This window comes from Equus caballus, chromosome 20, assembly GCF_041296265.1.
Source record: "Equus caballus isolate H_3958 breed thoroughbred chromosome 20, TB-T2T, whole genome shotgun sequence".
NCBI lineage: Eukaryota > Metazoa > Chordata > Mammalia > Perissodactyla > Equidae > Equus > Equus caballus.
In genome coordinates, this window is record NC_091703.1 from 32,934,535 (window position 1) to 32,959,049 (window position 24,515).

Sequence of the window (24,515 nt, forward strand, 5' to 3'; positions counted from 1 at the left end):
GTGCTTATTTGCCTTCCTTATATCCTCTTTGGTGAAGTATCTATTCAAGGTTTTTGCCCATTTTCAAATTGGGTTGTCTGTTTTCTTGCTATTGAATTTTGAGAGTTCTTTATATATTCTGGATACACATCCTTTGTTGGATATGTGATTGGCAAATATTTTCTTCCACTTTGTACCTTGTCTTTTCATTCTCTTAACAGGATCTTTGGCACAGTAAATATTTTTTATTGTGATGAAGAATATTTCTTTTGTATTATTCATTTTTATTGAGATAGAGCTGATATACGGAAAAGTGTACAAATCTTAAGTGTGAAGCTCGATGAATTTTTACGTTTGTATTCACTCATTTAACCAACATCAGCCCAGAAGGTCCCCTTGAGCCCCTATCTGGTCAATATGCTGCACCCCCTTCCCTATCCGCTCTGCAATAACTGCTGGTCTGACTTCCATCACCAAAGATTTGTTTTGCCTGGAAGATTTCTAATGACTGTGCTCTAAGTTTTGTAACCTACTCGTTTTTGTCTTGGAAATTGGAAGTCTCCAAAAACCCCACCTTGGAGAGAGATTCCAATGCCCCTCACCAGATGTGATGCAAAGGTTGGTGAACAAAGCTGGATTTCTTATCACTTTGCTTCCGGTGTGCCAGCAAACCATGCTTCATATCAGGGTCCAAAAACTTGGTAGAAATGGCAGAAAAGGTCTAGGCAACCTTAAAATCCAGTGATGTGGGAGAGGCACCATCCCAGGAATCAAAAGGCCTGGGTTCAGCTCCCTCTCTGACATTTACTGCATGACCTTGAACAAACTCTATAACCTTTTTGAGTCTCAGCCACCTCGTCTGTAAAGTGTGAACAGTAATATCCACTGTGGTTATCAGGCCTGTTCACCACTATTTGAGTTTCTCTCTCTCCTTCCAGGTACCTAGGAAGATTGTACTTTGCCACCCTATTTAACTCTTGCCAGTTAACCCAGGCATGGGTGACTTACTTTGGCCAATTAAAATGTGTCCCTGCTACATGGAAGTTTTAAAAACTAGTATGTGCTTTTCCACATTCTCTCCTCCTTCTACTATAGCAACTGGTAGTGTTCTAGATAGTGGCTGCTCTGTCAACCTGGGTCCTGGAGTGAGGACAACGATGGCCCAGAGCAGAGCCTCAGCCGATCCGCCATTGATACATAGCAGGAGCAATAGATAAATCTCAGTTGCATAGAGCCATTGAGATTTTGGGGTTGTTAGTTACAGAAGCAGAACCTAGCTGCTTGGATGATATGTCATTTTATAGATATTACCAAGACTGTATGAGATAAAATGTATGGAACTTCTAGGTACATAATAAAGGTGATTTCCTTCCTTTCAAAATCTCCTTCTTTCTTTCTAAGGAGTCATAAATCCAGGAAAACTCTTACCAGCACAGAAATCTTGATAAGAGGCAAGAGAACAGACAGATAACCACTCAACCACAAAAGAAAGAGGAAGAGAAAAGGATACAAAGCAACAAAAGATACAGAAATATGACAGAGCAAGGAAGAGAAACAAAGTGATAAGGAAGGAGAGACAAAGTATAAAAACGGGGAGGAAAGAGGTACAGAGAATGCTGACAGAGATGATTCTAAGAAAAATTCCTGGGGCCAGCCTGGTGGTGCAGCTGTTAAGTTTGCACGCTCAGCTTCGGCAGCCCGGGGTTCGCCGGTTCAGATCCCAGGTGCAGACATGGCACCACTTGGCAAGCCAAGCTGTGGTAGGCGTCCCACATATAAAGTGGAGGAAGATGGGCATGGATGTTAGCTCCGGGCCAGTCTTCCTCAGCAAAAAGAGGAGGATTGGCAGCAGATGTTAGCTCAGGGCTAATCTTCCCCCCACAAAAAAAAAAAAAAAAGGAAAAAAAGAAAAATGCCTGCTTGAGATCAACGGAAGCTGTATCTGTCTGAGATGTTCACCCCAGCCCCAGGCAAGCAACATCATCTGTTATGACAGCTGAACAAACAAGCTTGGGCTTTATTCATCCCTGGTCATCCATTCATCAGTCTTTCCACCCAATGTTTACTGAGCACTTACTGTGCGCCTGGCAAGACCCAGTGCTGGTCTCTGCCTTCAGGGATCCCCCAGTCTGGTGTGAAACGGTTACATGGAGAGTTAGGATACAATTTGGCCTGTGCAATGCTGGAGGTGCCCACAAGGAATATAGGAGGAGAAGGGGAACCAAGCCCTGCTTGGGAGATTGAGAAAGGGCTTTCTGGAAGACACGAGTCTAAGAGTCTTGAAGGATAATTAGGAGTTAGCAAAGGCAGGGTGGGTGAGCGCATGCTGGGCAGAGGGGCAACGGGAGCCAGGTGGTGGAGATGAGAAGTTGCAGGAAGTTTGAGGTTGCTGGAGCCTCACAGAGAGACGGTGAGCATCGAGCATCGGGAGATGAGGCTGGAGAAGGACTCAAGGGCCTGTCACAAAGGCTTGATGCCTTTCAATAGATGGCCTAGGGCAGATTTGGTCAGTTAAGCAGAGAAGTGACACGATCAGATTTTAGCTGAATTGTTCTGCCTGCTGTGTGGACAGTGGATTGGGGCAGAATCTCTTTTTGTGAGATCTCTTGGGATTGGGCTGCATGTCCAGCCCAGGGCCTGCAAGTGCACAACTTGGTTTTGGAATAATCATTCCAGCCAAGGCTAATGAGAGCTACCCTGAGCTGGGCACTGTTCTATTTGATCTGTGTGGAGTAACTACTTCACCCTCCTGACAACCCTGTGAGGAGGGTATTCTTGTCATCCGCATTTGACAGAGAGGTGGTTGAGCACAGAGAGGTGAAGTTATGCGTCCCAGCCGCAGAGCTAGTAAGCAGCACACCACATTCCAGTACAGGCTACATGGCTCCTGGATCAGCCTGTAACTGGTCTCCATCAGGCCTCCTCCTTGGGGTCTGCTTTCTCAGAAGGGCTCTCTCAGAGGCAGAACTTCACACTGGCATCCTGCTTCAAGTTTATGAAATCTTTCACATGGATGACTTCACTCCAGCCTTGCAACAATAGCTTCCGTGAGGAAGATATTATTACTCATAGCTAAGAAAACCAACTGTAGGAAATCAAATGATTTGTCAAAGGTCAGAAGTTAGGTGGCAGAGCTCTGTCTCAGACTTGCGTCTTCTGACCCAGAGTCCAGTGTCAGGTCCCACGTTCACTTGTCAGTCGACGCTGCAGCCAGCCTCATGCTCAACACGTTGTGTGGTTCAAAAGCCAGGGCACTTTCCACTCCTGCTCAGCTGCCTCCTGTCTAGGAAAAGGCTTTTCTGAATTGAGAGAAAGAGTCACAGAGAACTGTGTCGTTGGCATCGATTTCCTGTGCTTGGGCAATGGCTTCCGCCATCTGGACCAGGTGACGTCAGCCATCTGGATTTCCGCCAGCGTTCTCCCGCCCAGGAAACAGACTTCCGGCTGGGCGCCCAGCCATCTCTGGCCTCCTGGGAGCAGACCTCTCAATTTGCAAAGTGAGAGATTGAAAATCAGATCTCAGGGAAGGTCTCGCTCTAGGGAAGGAGGTAAAACTGAGGAAGAGGAGGTCAGCGGACAATAGCTAGGGATGAGCGGGGAGCCCCTGTGTCTGCGGTCTGGGGTCCTTTCTGGGGCAAGAGGGGAGGATCCAGCGATCACACTGGGAGGTTTAACATTTTGTGACTAACAGACTTAAGTAAATTGAGAGGGGAGAGGGGAAAAGGTAAGCAAAGCTGAGGAAATCTGGAAAAAATTACACATAAAGATACAAACATAGAAGGTCAACATAGGCCAAGAATAGAATGTTGATCCCAACCCTCGTGCTGTTCTCTGTGGACGCTAAGTCTTGAACAAATCGGAAACAGGAATATGAGCAGCCCTCGTTTCTTCACTCTTTTAAGCTATAAAAATACACTACTTGCAAAAAAATCTAAGCCACAGATAAATGAATCAAAGTGGAAAGTTAAAGTGCCCCTCTCCCCTCCTCATCCCATCTCCAACCCTACTCCCCAGGCCTGGTTCATAAATGCTACCTCTCATTTTAATCATTCCTTCGGCCTATATGCATCTCATTTAATTCTCACAATGACCCTGTGGGGTAAGAACTACTATTATGCCTTTATTTATTTATTTTTAATTGCGGTAAAATATACATACCATAAGATTTACCATTTTGGGCAGCCCCTCTGGCTGTTGAAGGTGAGTAGGCCATCATGGCATTCTGGTCTACCTGACCCACCAGCAGAAGGTGTTACAGCTTTCTAAGAGTGTGCCATGCCACTTCAAGTCTTGGTGTATCCACAGGGACAAATACTGGTCCTTTGCTTACGTGATGAGAACCTGGTTTGAAGAACATAAGAATGAAAGGGATTTGGTAAAGGCTACCCAACCGCTGAAGGAGCCAGAGGAAGAGTTCTGGCGATCAGCATCCATGGCCGTGTGTCTTCCGTGACTCTCCTGAGGGCACCTCTTCAGAGGGAGATGAGTGTTCCAAGGCTCTGCACGGTGCTTAGATGACTGGCATCCTTCTGAGAGGACCATGTATCCTGATTTCTTTGCTGAGAGAGCAGTGGAAGTAACTATGGAGTGAGAGACAGCTCTGGGGGGACAACTGCCTGGTGGTCCTCATACTGAAGCTTTGCCCCTGCCTGAAATGAAGGTGATTTGCCCCACTGTGGTGGCATATTGTGACCAGGCCCCAGGAGGGGCCCCTGTAGAGAAAGAGAGAGGAAGACCCTTCACCATTCATGCTTGCAAGGAAGTAAGTTACAGAAATACGTATACTTGTTGTATTAAAAATAACTAGGAAAAATTTTACCATTTTAACCATTTTTAAGTGTACAATTCAGTGGCATTAAGAACACTCACAGGGGCTGGCCCCGTGGCTAAGTGGTTAAGTTCGCGCACTCTGCTGCAGGTGGCCCAGTGTTTCGTTGGTTCGAATCCTGGGCGCGGACATGGCACTGCTCATCAAACCACGCTGAGGCAGCATCCCATATGCCAAAACTAGAAGGACCCACAGTGAAGAATATACAACTATGTACGGGGGGGCTTTGGGGAGAAAAAGGAAAAAAATAAAATCTTTAAAAAAAAAAAAAGAACACTCACATTGGGGGCCAACCCCGTGCCCTAGTGGTTAAGGTCGTGTGCTCTGCTTTGGCGGCCCAGGGGTTCGCCGGTTTGGATCCTGGGCATGGACATGGCACCACTCATCCAGCCATGCTGAGGCGGCTTCCCACATGCCACAACTAGAAGGACCCACAACTAAAAATAGACAACTATGTACCAGAGGGCTTTGGGGGGAAAAAAGGAAAAATAAAATCTTTAAAAAGAAAAAAAAAAGAAGAAGAAATTCACATTGTTGTGCAACCATCACCACCATCCATCTCCAGAGCTTTTTTTATCTTCCCCAACTGAAATTCTGTAGCCAGTGAACAGTATCTTTCCATTCCCTCTTCCCTTCGGCCCCTGGCAAGCACCATTCTACTTTCTGCCTTTATGAATTTAACTACGCCGAGTATCCCATGTAGGTGGAATCATACAATATTTGTCATTTTGTGACTAGCTTTTATTTCACTTAGCATAGTGTCTTTGAGGTTCATTCACATTGTAGCATGTGTCAGAATTTTCTTCCTTTTTAAGGCTGAATAGTATTCCATTGTATGTATATACCATGTTGTTTATCCATTCATCCACTGATGGACACTCAGGTTGCTTCTCCCTTTTGTCTATTGTGAATAATGCTGCTATGAAGGTGGATGTGCATGTATCTGTTCAAGTTATGCCTTTATTTTAAATAATAGCAGTATTGAGATATAATTCACATACCATACAATTCTCCCTTTTAAAGTGTAAAATTGAATGGTTTTTAGTATACTCATGGAATTGTGCAACCAACACCACAATCAATTTTAGAGCATTTTTATCACCTCGGAAGGAAACCCCATACCCATTAACAGTCACTCCCAATTTCCCCTCAGATCCATCCCCTATTCAGTCTTAGGCAACCAGTATCTATAGATTGGTCTATTCCGGATGTTTCATATAAATGAAATCACACAATACGTGGCATTTTGTGTCTGGCTTCGTGGCATAGTGTTTTCAAGATCCATCTACATTGTAGCATGCATCAATACTTCATCACTTTTTATTGCCAAATACTATTCCATTGTGTGGATATATATACCACGTTTTCTTTATCCATTCATCAATTGGTGGATATTTGCATTGTTTCTATGTTTTGGCTATTATGAATAAGGCTGGTGTGAACATTCACGTAGGACAATGTGTGTGGGTATGTTTTCATTTCTCTTGTGTGCATAAGGAGGAGTGGAATTTCCAGGTCATATGATAACTGTTCAACCTTTTGAGGAACTGCCAGGCTGTTTTCAAAAGTGACTGCCCCATTTGACATTTCTGCAGCAGTGTATAAGAGTTCCAGTTTCTCCAAGCTTTCTTTTTGATTCTAACCACTTTAGTGGGTATGAAGTGGTATCTCATTGTGGTTTAGATTTATATTTCCCTGATGGCTAATGATGTTGAATATCTTCTTATGTGCTTATTGGCCATTTGAATATCTTTGGAGAAATGTTTATTCAGATCCTTTACCCGTTTTTAAATTGGGTTATTTGTCTTTTGATTCCTGAGTTGTAAGAGTTCTCTATATATTCTAGATACTACAAGCCCCTTAACAGATATGTGATTTACAAATATTTTATCCCATTCTGTGGGTCAGCTTTTCATTTTCTGGTTGGTGTTCTTTGAAACACAACAGTTTTAAATTTTTATGAAGTCCAATTTATCTATTTTTTGTTGTTGTTACTTGTGTATTTGGTGACGTATCCAAGAAATCATTACCTATTCCTTGGTCACAAAGATTTATGCCTGTGTTTTCTTTCAAGAGTTTAATAGTTTTAGCTCTTACCTTTAGGTTGTTGATCCATTTTGAGTTAATTTTTGTATATGGTGTGAGGTAGGGATCCAACTCCATTCTTTTGCATGTGGATATCCAGTTGTCCCAGCATTCATAGGCGTTTTTACAGATGAATAGATTGTAAGCTCCATGAGAAAAAGGACTGTGCCTGGTTTTGCTCACCATTGTTTCTTTAGGATTTACTTAGCCCCATGCCTGACACATTCAGGATGCTTAATAAATATAGGCAGAGTGAATGAATATATAAGTGACTGAGACTCAGAGAGGTTAAATAACTTGTGTAGGTCAGACAGCTGGAAAGAGGACAGACATGGTTCAAACCCAAGGCTTTTCATTCATCTTTCTTTTTTTTCTTCTTCTTCTTCTCCCCAAAGACCCCCAGTACGTAGTTGTATATTCTAGCTGTGGGTCCTTCTGGTTGTGGCATGTGGGATGCTGCCTCAATATGACCTGATGAGTGGTGCCATGTCCACACCCAGGATCTGAACCCATGAAACCCTGGGCTGCCAAAGCAGAGCTGCAAGCTTAACCACTCGGCCACGGGGCCAGACCTCATTCATTTCTAATTAAGAGTTTTTATGCTCTGAAATGTTCTCAGGTTACCAAAAGAAAGCAGATTTCCTCGAAGTTTCATTTGCTGCCTCTCTTTGTATCATCCCAATGATTCCATCGTTTGGGAACAAACTTCTCAAACTTCTCGAGTCTAGTAAGCCTCATGTTCCTTCTGCTTCTGACTCCCCACCCCTGTCTACTCTCCCCTAGCCTCAGAGACAAAGACTCCGCCTCCTCCTGTTGTGGTTTTATAGTTGGAAAGTTCTCTAGATATCTGACCACAGCATCCTGCTGTACAATTTTACCATAAATCCCCATTAGTGTTTGGTGTAACCATTCATTATGGGACCTGGTTTGATACGGGAGGCATTTGGGTGCACAGAGAGCTTTTTGCGCTTCGCACTGTGTGAAGCACAGCCCTGATGAAGCCCGAAGCCCCTGCTCTAATCCTGATGTAATGTCCCTCTTTGTGCACTGTGGTTTTTGATTCTGGGTATAGCTTGCCATCTCAGAGGAGAATGAAGCCAGGTGGCATAAACCCCAGTTATAGAACATTTTGATGGACTCACCTCTTTTGGAATGAGGACAAGGAAAAGTCCTGAAGAGAAAAAAGAGCAGTGTTCCTCAAAGCTTTTGAAATTAAAGCCAAGACTGTGGTGAGAATTGGGTTGAATTCCCTGCCCCCACCCTGACTGTTGAGTTTGGGCTCCCCCTGTTGGACCCTTTGGAAAATAATGATCTGGACTACAGTAAAATTTAAGATAAGGGTAGGGGGCAAAAGAAAGAACATTTATTGAGAGCTTGTTATATATTAGGTATTTTATTTAGGCATCTCATTTCATCCTTAAAGTGATCCCGCAGGTAGGTTTTATCACTCCTTTGCAGAGTTAGAAGCTGAAACTTACCCAAAGTCATGTGAGGATTTGAACCTAGTGCTTTCCTGACTCCCTAAAGACCATACTCTTTCCAGTACTCTGAGCCAAGGGAGCCAGAGGGCAGAAAAGGCACATGAGGGCCCCTCCCTCCCTTCACTTCCACTGGGTCTATTGGTCATTTTGTCAAGACATCTTAGGGGTGAGGGGTGGGGGGCAAGGATGCTCCCCGGAACCAGTTGGTGTGCTGGAGCCAGCTCAGACCAGCTGGTGAGAGTAATTGTCAAATATTCAGCAATTTTACAAGCTGGTTGTTAAACCATTGACAATTGGAAATTGGTCATGGTAGGAGGGAGTATTTGTACCATGGAAATTGGTAACCTCAACAAATCAGGGATTGTGACCCACCAGCCCCACAACCTGCCACCCTAGCCCCCGACGCGGGTTTACCAGCATACCGCTGCAAATGAACTCTTGCTGAGGTTTTAAATGCCCCTAACAGAGCATTAACTTTGAGGCCCAGAATGAGAGCCGAGGATGACAGCGTCTGCCTGCAGTGGTCACAAGCTTTCAACTACAGATTGAGGAAGGATAGACATATCTGGTGGAAAATGAGGAAGTGAGTGCACGTGGGAGAGAGGAAAGAGGCTGTGGAACATTAGCTATTCACACATGAACAAAGCGCCAACATTTTTAATCACGGGGATTTTTGGGGGAGGGATTATGGCTTGTCATTAGAGTCCTTTTCTTTCAGAGTAATGGAAGAAGAGATCCAAATCATGTGGAGACTAGAAAAGTGCCCTGGATTGGGGGTCGGGGGCACTGCACCACACAGAAGAGGGAGGAACTCTTCTATGGAAGAAAGGGTAGCTTTGAGCCTTGAGGTCTTGGGGTGGGAGGCAGTTTGTAGACCATATTCCTGATCCTGAGTCGGCAGTTGGGGTCCTTTTGCTTGCCAGGTGGTGACCTTCCTCTGGCAGGGCCCCTAGATTACCCAGGGCTATAGGGGTCTGTGACTAGCAGAACAACTCTAAACTCTGGGGACTAGCTCTCCAGAGCCCACCCCTGGGGGCTTTGGGTCATCTCCATCTGAGGTCTGGAGTCAGGGGCCTTCCTCAGCCAGTTTAGATGCTGTAAAGAACCAGCCACCTCCCATTATAAAATAAGACGTATATCCTTTGTGGGAGGGAGCATCTTCATGAGAAAAGGAAGGGACTTCCCAGCCCTGCCATGTCCCTGAGATTTCTCTGTCCCTTTATGCTCAGGAACAAGCACAGCTGAAGTCATCAGCACTGCAGTGACTTGGAACAATTAAATAAGACTTCCCTAAAGGCCTAGAGCTAAGAAAAGGGAAAACAAAGAATCCAGCAGCAGGTAACCAGATAATCTGATTCACAAGACAAAGCTGATTGATCTTCAGCCCACAGGCAATTGCAGGGGTTATGCCTCCCTTGCTCCTGGCTTGCTGCCTCCATCTTACAGAAACTCGCTGAGTCTGAGGGGAGAAGATTAGAGATACATGGCAATATTGCACCCCCCCCCCCCCCCCGCCCTTCTCCAGGCTTCCTTTCTGAGTTCCAGGTCCCTGCCTGAGCAACCAGCACACCTATGCCTGCCTGATGCCAGAATGTCCATCTTCCATCTCTTTTGGAGACCACACTTACTGTAGGTGTGTGACATTCTTCTACAGGGCACAACAGGAAAGCCACCATCTCCAGGTCAACCGCATAGAATGAGGGGTGGAGTGGGGGTGTTGTCATTTGTCTCAGGTGATGTTGACTCTCTTGCGGTTCAACCCAGGGCTAGAGATTGTGATCAAAGGGACACCTGGCTCCGATAGGTGTACACAGGGCAAGAGCTATGAGATGGTAGTGACATTTAGTATTAATTAGCACTTTTTGCAGGGCAGGCTTCCACTCACTGGTACAGCTCCCAGGCTAGGCGGGCCTGAGCAGACCTCACCGGTGAGGCAGACACCAAAAGGTGTGTGCAATGGGAGGGAGGCTTGAACTCAGAGGCTGCCGGTTTCTGTCAAGCAGAGGTTAGCACCCTGTGGCACAGAATCTGATAATCAGCTAATTATTGGCTGGTACCGCCTTCTGTACCCTGTGAGAGAGCCTGCTCCCACTGCTTGTTCACATCCATTTGTTCAACAAATATTTGCTAAGTCTCTCTAAGGTGCCAGGTGCTACGCAGGACACTGAAATTAGCAGAGAACAGGACAGCCATCTTGTCCCCATGGAGATCACAAGATAATGGGACGAAGGACACTGAACAAGTAACTAAAGAGTGATGGGTGTTAGAAAGGAAAAGTGCAGGGTGTATTGCGAGGTACCTAATTCAGTCTGGGATGACAAGGAATGCCTTTTGAAGAAGATATCACACCTGCGAATTAGCAGGAGTGAAAGTGGAAATTCTAAGAGGGCGGGGACCATGCCTGACTTGTGTACCAGTGTCTGGCATGGAGTAGGCATGGATGTGTTTGGTTGAAAGCATGAAGGACTCTAGCTGAATAAAGGGATTGTGTGTGCGTGTGTGTGTGTGTGTGCACACGCGTGGGTGGGTGGGTGTGGTACAGTTAACCCTCCTTTAGCTCAGCTTGGTAAATAGCTTTTGTAAAACTGCTGATGCTCTGTCTAATGAATGATAGGTAACAGAGTACTGTTAATGAGACGTACACCATTAGAGGCAGCTTACTGATGGAACAAGTCCTGACAGAGACTCCTTCCTATTTGGTTTGAAGCATGAATTTAGCGCTCACTAGCTATGAGAATTGAGTGAGTTGCCCACTTTTCCCAGGCCTTTTTTTGTTAAGTTCTATCCAACTCCCAGCGTGGTGAGGATAAAAGATGACAAATAGTCGGCAGCAATAAGATATATTGGAGTATACGAGGAAGCCATTTGGTGTAAACCTAATTTGACCTGACTCTGCTTTTCCAAAAGGGCCTGACATGGCTGTTGAGCGTGCATTGTATATCTGCTTTAAGCATTTGCTGTGTCCCAAAGACGAGAACAAATGGCCTTAAGATAAAGGTGCAACTTCCACTGCATTAGCATTTCCTTAAGGATAAGCATCTTTTCTAGGAAAACTAGGCTAGGAATTGATTCCTGCGCTCACCTGTGACCACCCAGCTCAGAGACAACAGACCTGCTACCTGCTGTGTCCACCGAGACAGCTGACCTCCTACTTGCTGTGTCCATCAATCGCTGTGCAGACAGAACAATCTCATGACTATTGTACAAGGGACATTTCTTTTTTTTTCAAAGGTTGGCACCTGAGCCAGCAGCCGTTGCCAATCTTCTTTTTTTTTTCTTCTTCTTCTTCTCTCCAAAGCCCCCCAGTACATAGTTGTATATTCTAGCTGTGAGTGCCTCTGGTTGTGCTATGTGGGATGCCACCTCAGCGTGGCCTGATGAGTGGTGCCATGTCTCCGCCCAGGATCCGAACCGGTGAAACCCTGGGCTGCCGAAGGGAGCGTGCGAAGTTAACCACTTGGCCATGGGGCCAGCCCCTGGGACATTTCAATTATATGTGAAACATGCTCTTTGAGGGTATATAACCACTTGTACACCCCACTTCTTTGGTGCCCTTCCAGCCTTGGGGAAGGAAGGCCCCAGGGCTATACGGTCCTCACATTTGGCTCAGAATAAACTCACCCCAATTTTCATTTATAGATTGGTTATGGATTATTTGCTTTGAAAAAGACATATATATTGTCTTTAACATTCCATTAAGTTGGAATGTTGCACTGTAACATGAATACTATAACTATTACTATGGTATAACTATTATACATAACATAATATATATAGTATGATATTATATATATAGTATAATATGTAATATATATTGTAAAGTATACTATAATGCTGTAAATATTAATTAAATAATCATAATACTTGGTAGTTACTGTTATTATTCAGGTACACCAGGCTTCTAGCCAAAAGGAATTTGATAGTTACAAGAAAAGCCGTCAACATCATAAATCTGGATATCGTTAACCAAGAGCCAAACAATAAATGAATCAGGAGGGAGAGAGGGTGTACACGCGGTGCCAGATGATGCCTATGCGAGAGAGGATGCGGCCTTGGAAGATGAACCAGAAGCCCTCCCTGTTGGAGGGGCTTCTCTGCTGGGCACACTAGCTGCTTTTACCAACCTCACTCCCCCGAGACGATCTTGTTCCAGGGAGTGCAGAATTTTCCAACCTCCAGAACCCTTTTGTCGTGTTTAGCATGAGAGATGCTGAAATGAAAGGGAGAGTGATGTGTGTTTGCTCACCGGCCGTGCTTGCAAGAAGGAAAGCTGATCCTTTTGACCTTTACAAAAGCCATCACAGATCTTTGTGTGTCTCCAAATTAGAGGATCCATAAATACTCACCCAGATTTTCTGGGCCTTTCTCAATTATATTTATGTCGAGAGGCTGCTGCTTCCTGTTTACGTTCTCTTACCGCCAGCTAACCGCTGCTCTTACTTTCACTGAAGTTTTGTATCTTACTCTGCGAGAAATGTTTGAGCTGCCTGAAAACACATTCTGAAATGGCTTCTCAATTCTCTTTTCAAATATCTGCATTTCTCGTGGATTAATAAAACCGAGCTGCCATAGAGATCAAAATGCTTGTCTTGAATTTACCCCAATTTATAATTCCTAAAACCATGACTTTCTCAGAACTCTTCACCTTTTCATTACTACTTTTACTGGTGCTAGGGATTGGCTTTCTTTTTGGGCAATGTTCACACAGAAACAAAGTTTTTAAAGAAGTGTTTTCCGGTGGGTTGCTGCCTGCTGGACCACCCACTGAGAAACACAAAGCTGCTTCGGAAGCTGGGTGGTCGGCTCTCCGCTCGGCCCCGCTGGGCAGCGCTGGTCTTGCTGGACTGGCAAAACTGTGTGTTCCCACATGTCAGGGGTCTCCACGGACAATTGAAGCAACCAGATGCCACATGTTTACTGTACTCAACATCCGTATCAAGGAGACACAAGTAAGGAAGCCATGCGCCCATTGTTGCTTCATTGGTTCACTGAAATAATTCTAGATAGGATTAGCTGTAGCTACAGAGTTAAGCCCCATCGTTAATTATGTGGGGTTTTTTTGGCTAAATTAATAGGAACAGAATTCAAATATTGCTTCTTCTCTGGGGACAGGCATAACCCACATAACGTAGTATTCATCTTTGCCTCCTGTGTTAATTCCTCTCCCCTTTCTGTCGTTATCATTATGTTGTTACTGAATCTTCAAGGTATGACTGGTGTCAGGAAATGATAGAAAAATCAACTGCATTGTGATTTCTTGCGTGTAAGTGCACCCAACTTTCAGTCTCACTCATTTAGTATAAAATTGGAAGAGGCCCAACAGCCTTTGTTCAGAGATGTGGTTCATGCGTTACTTGCTGGACTTCCTGGAAAAGGATCCAAAATAGTGGCTGGCCAGCCCTGTGAAAGGAGCAATGGCTGGTCATGATTCACATCAAACACCAAGCCCTGACTGCAGAAGCTTGGCATCTTCTGGATATATTTTGCAAAGATGACAAATTTCCTTAGATAGGCCTCTGCTTAAACATTAGGTGGAAGAAGAATTGTTGATTGTGTTATAGAGGTCTTTAACCCTCCGGTGACTTCAGACCTTCTGCATTAGACTGAGACTGCCCTCCAGGATCTTTGCTACACATTGTATAAAACTTCAGTTATTACATATAACTGCCAAGTGTTTGAAAAAGGAAATAGGTAAGAGACGTGTTCCTGAGAATGTTACTGGCACTTTGGGTTCTTATTGTCCCCAGGGTAGAACTCAAGAGACAACAAACGGGAGTAGGAAAGTGAAAGTTTATTAGCTTGTGCACAGGAGAGGCACAAGGGGGCCAGTGGGGAAAAGAAAGGGGCAGCTGACCAGCTCATCAGGGAGTGTGATTGTGGGGCTTTTATTAGGCAAAGGCTGGCAGGGGTGCCTTGTCATGGCATGTAGAGGTGGGGTTGTGCTTGCGCTGGTGCTGTCACATAACATGCTACTACATGCGATGCATGGATCATTAGCATGCTAGCTCTCTGCCCCGGGTGTGATTTTTACTATGCTAATAGGGCTGGGGTCACCTTCAGTGGACTCCTGGGTGCTAGGGCGCATGTGTAAGCCCGGGAAAGTCCCAAGGCTGTGGAATGTGGATCTCGGTGGCCTCTATTTGATTTTCCTAGCTTGCCAATTGGTTAGGGGCCTTGTCTTGTTAGGCCAGGGGCCTTTCAGATGGCCCTGTCTCCTTAGGCTGGTTCCTGTCTTGAGAAGAGGGAGTGTAGTTGCCCTTGAGAGGAGGTTGACGGCGTCATCTATTAGGTGGTTGAGGGTATTATATAGGATGACGTATGAAGAGGACTTAGCCCAGCACCTGGCAGATAGTAAGAACTCGATAAATATTAAATTATTATTATCATCTGCCCAGTGGTTTCAACCCCCTTGCCTTCATGTGCCAGCAACACTTCCTGATTTTCTCATGTCTCGCATTTTCTTGGGTCCTTTTATTTATCTTAAGTTCTTCTTCTGTCCTCTGAAATCATGTGTCCTCTCCATGTCATATCTAAGGTTAAAAATATATTTATATTATGTTTATAGGTTATAAGATATATTTATACTAATACTCTTGATTCAAATAGAGACTCTCATTGTTTTACATAACTTCATATATCTTATATCTGTTCTTTCTCCCAACTAAATATCTCAGTTCTCAAACACACCAACGTTTGCTTTATCTCTCAATATTATCACCATTAATTGATTAATCATTAACCAATATCTCTCTAGAAAAGCAGTCAAATTGCTGTGGGTTAAAGTTGTTTGAATAGTTCTTCTCTCTGTGATTATACCATTAATTCACTGTGCAAATAGATTCTTTTGTTTTATTTTGCTTTTGCTTTTTAGGGAATTCTTTTTAATTTTGTTTGCAATTATGTAAAATATTTGCATAGTTCCAAAGTCAGATCTACAAAACACAGTGTACCAGGGAACCCTAGTTTCCCTTTTTTTTTTGAAGAAGAAGAAGATTAGCCCTGAGCTAACATCTGCCACCAACCCTCACTTTTTTGCTGAGGAAGACTGGCTTCGTGCTAACATCCATGCCCGTCTTTCTCTATTTTATATGTGGCATGCTGCCACAGCATGGCTTGACAAGCAGTGCTTAGGTCCATACCTGGGATCCAGGCCGGTGAATCCTGAGCCACCGAAGCAGAATGGGCGAAGTTAACCATTGCGCCACCAGGCCAGCCCCACCTAGTTTCTATTGCTATCTCCTCTACTCTATTTCCTCCTTCCCCCAGAGGGAGCCATTTTAGAAAGTTTTTGGCTTATCCTTCCATTGTTAAAAAATACATATGTATTTATTTGTTCTTAGCTATATAGTAGCATGCTATGTAGTTTTCCCCAGTTTTCATTTTGAAAATTAAAATTTTTTAATTGAGACATTTGCACACAGTTCCACCTTGCTTTTCCTACAGAATGCTTTATGCTGGTGATCACTCCATGGCAGCATGTAGAGATATTTTTTATGCCTTTTTTTATGCTCCATAGTATGGCATATTTAATTCAACCCGCCCCCTATTGTTAGACATTTAGATTGTTTCTAGTCTTTTGCTATTACAAACAGGGCTTCAATAAATAGCCATATGCGAACACTTTTCTATATTTTCGTCAGTGATTTCTTGGGATAGATTCCAACAAGTGGTATCACTGCGTCAAAGAGGAAGTGCATATGTAAATTTGCTAGATGTTGCCAACCATTCTCCTCCATAGGGTTTGCCTCATTCTGCTTTCCCACCCACAGTGTGCCAGAATGCCTATTTCCCCATAGCTTTGCCAACAAAGTGTGTTGACAAACTTTTGGATTTTCGCCAATCTGATAGGTTTAAAAAGTACTACCTTAGTCTAGTTTTGATTTGCATTTTTCTTATTAGAAGCAGAGGGGACCATCTCTTTATATGATATGGAGACTTTGACATTTCTTTATCTGTTTGTTCACGTCTCTTGCAATTTTTAAATTGAGTTGTTGGCTCTTTTCCCTCTGCTTTAGAAGACTCTTTATATATTAGGGATATCAGCCATTTGTCTGGGACACGTTTGTCATTTTATTTTGCTTATGGTCATGTTTGTCCTTACAAAAACTTTTACTTTTCAATTTTTAGGTAGTCAAATTTATCGGTCTTTCCCCTTGATCACAGCTGGATTTTTAGCTATAATGATGAAAGTCATCTTCACTCCCAAGTTATAGAGCAAGTCATCCATGTTTTTCCCCTGGTACTTATATGACTTCTTTTTTTTTACATTCTCTATGGAATTTATGCTTTTGTATGCTATGATAAATGGATCAAATTTTATCCTGTTTCATGTAGAGTCTCAAATTTGGCATTACTAGCTCCTTTCCCCTGCTCCCTTCAGCTTACCTTTTCCTAGACATTTTATTCTTTTCTAAAACTTTGCCAAAAATGGACATGGACCAAAATAAACATCCGTTCAACTGCCTGCATGTGATTCCATTTTGCTGCCTGTTTTTTCTTTCCTGGACTCTGTGATTTCTGCACAGTGTTTTTCCAGTGGTTCAAGTGGGTTATGACCTTTGGAGCTTCAGGAAGAGTGGACTGAAGACCTGTCCAGAGAGTGATTCAAGCTGGAGCAGGTCCTGTGGATGCCCAGGAGGGCCCAGTTCAGCTTGGGGGTGGGGGCGGGGTGGGAGAGAGAGAATGGCTTCCTTGGGGGTGGGTGGGATGGGAGCTCACAGGTGTGGAGCGCTCAGGAGCTCAGTTTTCGTTGATGACCCATGTTTCCTGTTTCCGCCCACCTGCTGCCCTTGTTTTCCACGTAAGGGAGTGCCAAATTTTGTAGGGGCGGAAAAATTTTCCCTTCTAGGTTCTTTGGCAGGTCTGATAATTAAATTGACATAAAACAGATTAACAAGAGAAAAACAATTTTAATTATGTACTTACGGGAGCCCACCGAGACAGGAGACTCACAGGCAGTCAGGCAATTGAGGCTTATATGCCGTCCTGAGCTAAGGAATGGGATAGGGGCCTGGAGCTTCCAAGGGGAGGAGGGCAATTCATAGGAAGGTAGAAGAGCAGGGGTTTGGTCATCAGATGCTGGCCCTGCCATGCAGGTAAGCCTTTCAGATAAAAAAGTTGTCTCTGATAATCGCTCTCTTTCTGGGCCAGGCACCTTATCTACATTCTTTTAGGCAGTTAAGGGAGAGGTAAAAAGCTTTTTCTGAATCTGCTGGATCTTGATTGCCTTCAGCTCAAAGTAATCCACGTGCCAAAGTGGCACACTTTGGGGTGGCATGTTCTGTTCCCCTTCACTTTCTTTCTGTCTTTTTTTTGTTGAAGAAGATTGGCCCTGAGCTAACATCTGTTGCCAATCTTCCTCTTTTTCTTTGTTTTTTGCTCGAGGAAGATTGTCCCTGAGCTAACATCTGTGCCAATCTTCCTCTATTTTGTATGTGGGACAACACCACAGCATGGCTTGATGAGCGGTGTATACGTCTGTGCCCAGGATCCTAACCTGTGAACCCCAGGCCACCAAAGTAGAGTGCACAAGTGTAGCCACTAGGCCACCAGGTCGGCCCCTCCCCTTCACCTTCTAAGTGGAGATGACTGGTGGCAGAGCGAGGAGTGGAATACAGAGATTGGAACCTCTCTTCCTCTGTGCTCACAGAATACCCAGGGCAGATCCATATCATTGATACCAGCTCCTACTTGCTATTTTCTGGAACTAGGTGGAGGCGTAGCCATGGGCCCATTTAGAGCCAGTTTGAACCGACATCATCTCTTATCAAGAAAGTGATTAAGGATTGTCTTTCAGGAAATTCGAAAAGTCACGTAGCTGGAGCGTGTGCAAAAGAGGAAATCCTAATCTGAAATGACTGAGGAACCGAAGATCCTCCTTTCCACAGAACTCAAGGAGTGGGACCCGATGGGAACTTGAAAGTTGGACTCCTATCAGAATTGAAGGGTCAGGAAGAGCCGGTGTTAAATTTCCTTCCCAATCTCATCAAAAAGCTTAGAACTCCATCATAAAAGTTGAGGACCTCGTAATAAATGTTTAGAACCCTGTCATCAATGTTTAAAATCTTACCATAAATGTCTGAAGCCCACCAATCAAAACCCATATTGCCAGCGTTTCTTCATGCCAGCCTGTCCTCTCTAACCTCTTCCATTTTGCCCCAAATCCTGAATCAGGGAGACAGGACTGAAGGCACATGCCCCCTGTCTCCTTGCAGATCGATCTCACAGAATAAAACTGATTTCTCCCCCAAAAGCTGCTGCTGTAATTAATTGGTTTTTTAATTTATGTGCATCAGGCAAGAGAACCCCAGTTTTGTGCGGTAACACAGGTACTGTGCCTAATGCTTTACAGGCAGTCAATCCTCTAATCCTGACCTGTTAGTTAGCTATGGTTGTTATTCCCAAAAGGGAAGAGGGGCTCAGAGATGAGATCACACCATTGGTAAATGGAAGGATTTGGGTCTATATGATACCAATTTCCAGGCTCAACACCCCTAAGTCTGTGGCCTCCAAAATAAATGGTTCACAGGGCTTGTAGTTCTGCTCACTTTTCCACCTGCAGACTAAGCTCACCCCCTTCACTGCCCAGATCCACTGAGCTCAGACGTGGGCAGCGTGGTTAGCCCTAGACTCTGCAGTCATCATGCTGGGCTGTAAGTCTCCGTGGCTAGGGAGACCCTGTCTCACTTATCTTTTATTCAGTTGCCAAACAGTGCTTGGAATGTGGTGGACACATTACATATCTGCTGGACGATTGAGTAGATGAAAAAGAAAGGGGAAAAGGAGTGTGCGTTGGAGCTGAAGGGACAGGAGTAGAGGAGGCACAGGGGGAAGAAAGGCAGATTTGGGGGTGTTGACATAAAATAACCACTAATCATTCTGTAGATAAGAGAGATAAAGTGAGTTTTACTTGAACCAGAGTGATGATTATAATCCAGGAAGGCCTTTTCCACAAAGGAAGAAAGCATTCTGGAGAAGAATGGTTTTCAGTGCAGTCTTCATATCTTTTTAGATCAAAGAACATGCATTAAACACACCCAGGATACATTTTCATCAAAGTTTCAAAGAGGTATTCAGTTGCAAATTAGCAGGTCAACATGACCCTGTGGTCAGGAAAGGGACTAATAAGGTTCTTACCAATAGAGCGTTACCAACAGGGTGTAGGAGGGGAAGTATGCGTTCTTATCTTGAGAGTGCATTCTTTACTTTAATGGTTAAAGCAGATGTACAGTGTGTTGGAGAGGCCATAAGTCAGGCCTCTTTAGTTCAAGCTGAATCGGTTTTGAACCCAAATAGTCACCCTATATACCTCAAAATGTGAAAATCTCTTGTCATGTGGGAGAAAACTCTTCACTGTATCCTTTGATTAGACGAAATTAAGACAGAGTCTGAACTGAGAGACTGATCAAAGAGGTGTTCCATTGCTGAGCACTGAAGGGGATTAGAATTTGCCACCCCGAAATATGCCTCTTTGGTGTAAGGATTATTTTAGGTTGACAATTTTCAAGAAATGGCAAACAGGAGAAGCTCTGAAAACTGAGTACAAGTTGCCCTTTTGTATGAGACATTTACATTTACACAGGAAATCTCTGTTTGTAAGGGTGTCTTCCTCACTATACCAGGAAGAGAAGGATGACTCTGTATTTCTAAAAACTCTTATCAATGGAGGAGGCAACAACTTAAATCTGCATAATAACTTTACCCTGGTTTACTGTGCTTTTCCTGGTAATCTCCCAAAACTGACTCCCCACCCCCAAAATTTTCCTTTGTCTTTAGCTGGAGGTGTTAGTTAAGATGGTGGCTTGGGCCATTTCGGGGAGTTACTCAGTTTTCCCGCATATCTCACTTGTATGCAGAAGGTATACATGTTATGAAACTTCCGTTTGTTTTTTTCCTGCTAATCTGTCTTTTAGCACAGGGTGGTCCTAGCCAAGGACCTAGAAGGGTAGAACCTAGAGATTATTTTTCCTCCTCCACAGGACAATGAAGAGAAAAGGTGTCTTCCTTGAGCAGAGAGGTGAGAAATGTCCAGAGTGGGGTACCCTGGGGCAGAGATCATTTTAGGAACTGTGGGGGACTGACATTGGCCACCCCAAGATATGTCTCTTTGGCATGAGGATTATTTGGGGCTGGTTACTTTTAATAAAAGGTGGCTCTGAGGAGTGGAACTTGCTTGCCCTTTGTTAGGAGACATTTACATTGTAAAGGAAATCTCCATCTGTAAAGGTGCCTCCCTCTCTGTACAAGGAAGAACAGGGCAGGGATGACCTTATCTCTAGAAACTCTTAACCAATGCCAAAGGCAAGGGCTTAAATCTTCATTTGTTTACTGTGCTTGTGTGGTAATCTCCCATGATCGACTCCCCCTCCATCCCCAACACCCTCCTTTGTCTTTAGCTAGATATGATATTTAAGGTGGGGGCTTCAGCCATTTTGGTGAGTTACTCAGCTTGCCTGAGCCTCTCCCATGTATACATGTTATAAAGCTTTGTTTGATTTTCTCCTGCCATTCTGTCTCATGTGAACTTAATTCATTCTCTGGCCAGATGAACCCAGAGAGGGTAGAGGAAATGTCTTCCTCCCCTACAGAACAGACATCTCTGACATGGAATTCTATCTTGTCCCCTGTTCTGGGCTGTAATTCTTTCTTGACTATCCATGGTTCAAGCCTCCGCTGAAGCTGAGCTAAATCCTAGCTCAGTGTCAGCTTGTAACGGAAGAGTGGGGCTGAAGAAGCTGGATGCCCACAGGGAGGTGGTGAGAGAAGGGAGAAGAGGTAAAATTGCCTAGGAAAACAGCGGCACATTGTGGGTCAGGGCCCTGGACTTCCTGCACTTGTAGAAAAGTGGGAGCCTGAGTTATTTGACTATGAAAAGAAAAAGTGATGGCCAAAGGCTGAGAAACTTGTGGGCTTCTCCTTCACCATGTAGAGCCACTGTTCTCTCCACAGTGATGACATATTCCTGTCTGTTTCTATTGAATGACTCTAAATCCCTTCTTCCTACAGCAGCCCTACTACCTCCTACCGTTACGGAGCCCTAAGGGACAGGTAATTGGCAAGTGGGTCCTCTTACCTGGACCCGCTTGTGCAAATAGAACAAGAGTGGGTTCCGAAGAGCAGAGTAGAAACTTTATTCCTTGATCAATGAATAGAGGAGGTCAAGCTCAAGCTCTAAAACACCTTCTCGTCTTCGCTTGGGCCGGGGGCACTTGGAGCATGCATAGATCTTCCCTTCTTTCATGTGGTACCTTTTCCACATGGCACCCCATGGCCATCTTGGACCTTTCTGGTTTGGACGGTTCTGCCATTTGGCCATCTGGCATTATTCTGCCTTGGTTCCTATAAGCAAGCACAACTTAAAAACAAAGCGTTAGACATGAAAAATGTTTTAGGGACTTTCCTGGGTGCCCCTATCTCTTCAAATCTCCTCCCTTTTCATGAGTTCTCCATCTTCTTTGCCTTCTTCCTCTCTTCTTCTTTCTCTTCCAATCTCTTCTCACTCACATTCTTTAACATTTTTTTTTTCTATTTTTTCCTCTTTCTAGCCCACCGTCTTTGGTCTTTTCTTTTCCATTTCCCCATCTTCCTTATGTGGGGGCCTGGAATTGGCCATCCCAAGATATGTCTCTTTGGCATGAGGATTATTTGGGGCTGGTTACTTTGCAGATAGGAAAGCAACTGAAAAGTAGAATTTACTTTTCAGTAAAAGTAGAATTTAACAAAGCTTGCCCTTTGTTAGGAGACATTTACATTGTAAAGGAAATCTCCATCTGTAAAGTTATCTCCCTCTCTGTATCAGGAAGAACAGGGCAGGGATGACCTTATCTCTAGAAACTCTTAATCAATGCCAAAGGCAAGGACTTAAATCTGCATTTGTTTACTGTACTTGTGTGGTAATCTCCCATGATCGGCTCCCCCTCTACCCCCAAAATCCTCCTTTGTCTTTAGCTAGATATGATATTTAAGGTGGGGGCTTCAGCCATTTTGGCAAGTTGCTCAGCTTGCCTGAGCCTCTCCCATGTATACATGTTATAAAGCTTTGTTTGATTTTCTCCTGCTATTCTGTTTCATGTGAATTTAATTTGTTCTCTGGCCAGATGAACCCAGAGAGGGTAGAGGAAATGTCTTCCTCCCCTAAACTTACCTACTTTCAGATAGCTCCTTGCTTTCCCTATACTTTTCTTTGCAACAGTGTCTTACCTCTCCATTCAGCATACTAGAGGGTGCAAACTGATGGCCTGCTGCCTGGGTATCTGTGGAAACATACAATCTGCTAATAGAATGTTTACCAAAAATATCGAATTCACTCCCAACATTTACAAATGGAAGATTGCACATAAAAATTCAGATTTCCAGCTTTTAAAAATTAAGACTATCTGGCATTGTGCGGTACACATTCATTGCTGGTAACAGTCGATGAAGCTGGGGGGTGGCTGTCTCTCTCAGGTCATCAGAGTCCACACAGTGTCCCTTGGCCTCCCTGACACTGAGGGAAAATGTCAGTTGACATTTATCGTTTAGCTTGTGCAGTATTTTTTCCTCCCCCCCCCCAAAAGTGGGAAAACAAAGAGAAAACAGTAGCCTTGTTTTTCTCACCCCCAGTGTGCTATGTCATTTGCATTTCCTGCTTTGCCCCTGCAGGCAGCTGAGCTTGTAACCTTTGCTACAGACCAGCTCAGGTCCCCCTCCCTCATTTCTCTCCCCTCACCTCTTTTCTCTCTGTAGTATATTCTCCTCCTACCTTTAGTTCGAATGAAGATTAGTACATACATGAAGTTTAATGCACTGTTAAGGTTCAATAACTTCAGGACCGCTACTGAAACTGTTTCAAGCTTCAATCTTCAGAAAAGATCTGTGAAAAATCATGGTGTTTTTGCATCAGTGTTTTGTGTGTGTGCATAGAAGAGGAGTGTAGTTACTTTATTGAGAATCTAGTATTACTTGTCTTGCTATTTGTGAAATTTGGCTGATAACCTATTCATATGGATGAGATCTGAGAAACTTACTGAGCTATGCCCAAGTCTTCTTTTAGGGTCATTTTCAGTTAGGGGGATGGCATTCAGGTGGCCAGTAACAGAAACCTGAGAAATAGTGACATACACAAATTAGGGGTTTAATTTTTCTGCATTTAAAATAAATCTCCAAGTGAGAACAGGGCTCCCTCCAGCCTCCTGAGCCGTCATCTATAGGGCTGACTCTGCCTTGCATCATTTCTTAATTTATTTCCCTCCTTAACACTTACCACATTCTGACATACTATATAGCTATTTGTTTATGATCTGTCTCCCCTCTCTAGACTGTAATCTCACTGAGGGCAGAGATTTTTGTTTGTTTTCTTCATGCTGAATCTCTAGCACTGAAAACAGTGTTTTTTGAGTAAGTGAATAAATGCTCTCAAGATGACTGGTGGAGCTCAGACCATCATGTTTATGCTTCAAGCAGGAAGAAGTGGGAGGATAAAGGGCAAAGGGGGACCCAAGCCTGTGGAGTACAGCTCCAGAAAAGAACTTTTCTGAAAGTCCCATTTAATTACTTTGGCTGACATCTATTTGAACTGTGTCACACAGCCACTCCTACCTGCATGGGACACCGAGAAAAAAAAATATTTTTACAGCAGAGGAATATTTCTAACCAAAATAAAGTTTGGGTTCTGTTAGAAGGAGGAGTGGAGACCACTCCTATTGGGTCTCTGTGAGATGGCTCTCTGATGTACTCTCTTTGGATGCTTGGAGCTCCAGAAATCATACACAAAGCTCTTTACCATGGCCCTATGCCCTACGCTTTCTACTTATTTACTCTTGTGAGTAATATCAGCTTCCTTGAACTTCACCACACTGTGATTCCTTAATTCCATACTTACTGTTTATTTGTTGAGTTTCTAAGATGTAATTGGATATAATTTCAGGAACTGTGAGTAGTAAGACGACCCCCCACCTTTAATCTGCCAACTGTTCTATTTTTAGGCATCATGATTCTTACTGAAACATTCAGTGGCTTAAGCTCTACCCAACAGGCCTCCGACTTTGTGTATGTGAGTGTGTGTGTGCATGCATGTGTGATTATGTGTGTGTTCATGTATGCACAGACCTATATCCACACATCACAAAAACGGGGAAGCAGGAGGAAACTCTCCATGCTTCTTC

General features: G+C 44.0%; 1 long non-coding RNA gene and 1 pseudogene across 3 annotated transcripts in view; both read left to right on the forward strand.

Annotated features, from left to right (window-relative positions):
• LOC138919619 (uncharacterized) overlaps positions 1 to 24,515 on the forward strand; it is a 70,337-nt gene that overhangs the window by 23,407 nt on the left and 22,415 nt on the right. The gene's annotated exons all lie outside the window — the stretch shown is intronic.
• Positions 4,313 to 4,697, forward strand: LOC111769158 (NADH dehydrogenase [ubiquinone] 1 beta subcomplex subunit 9 pseudogene; annotated as a pseudogene).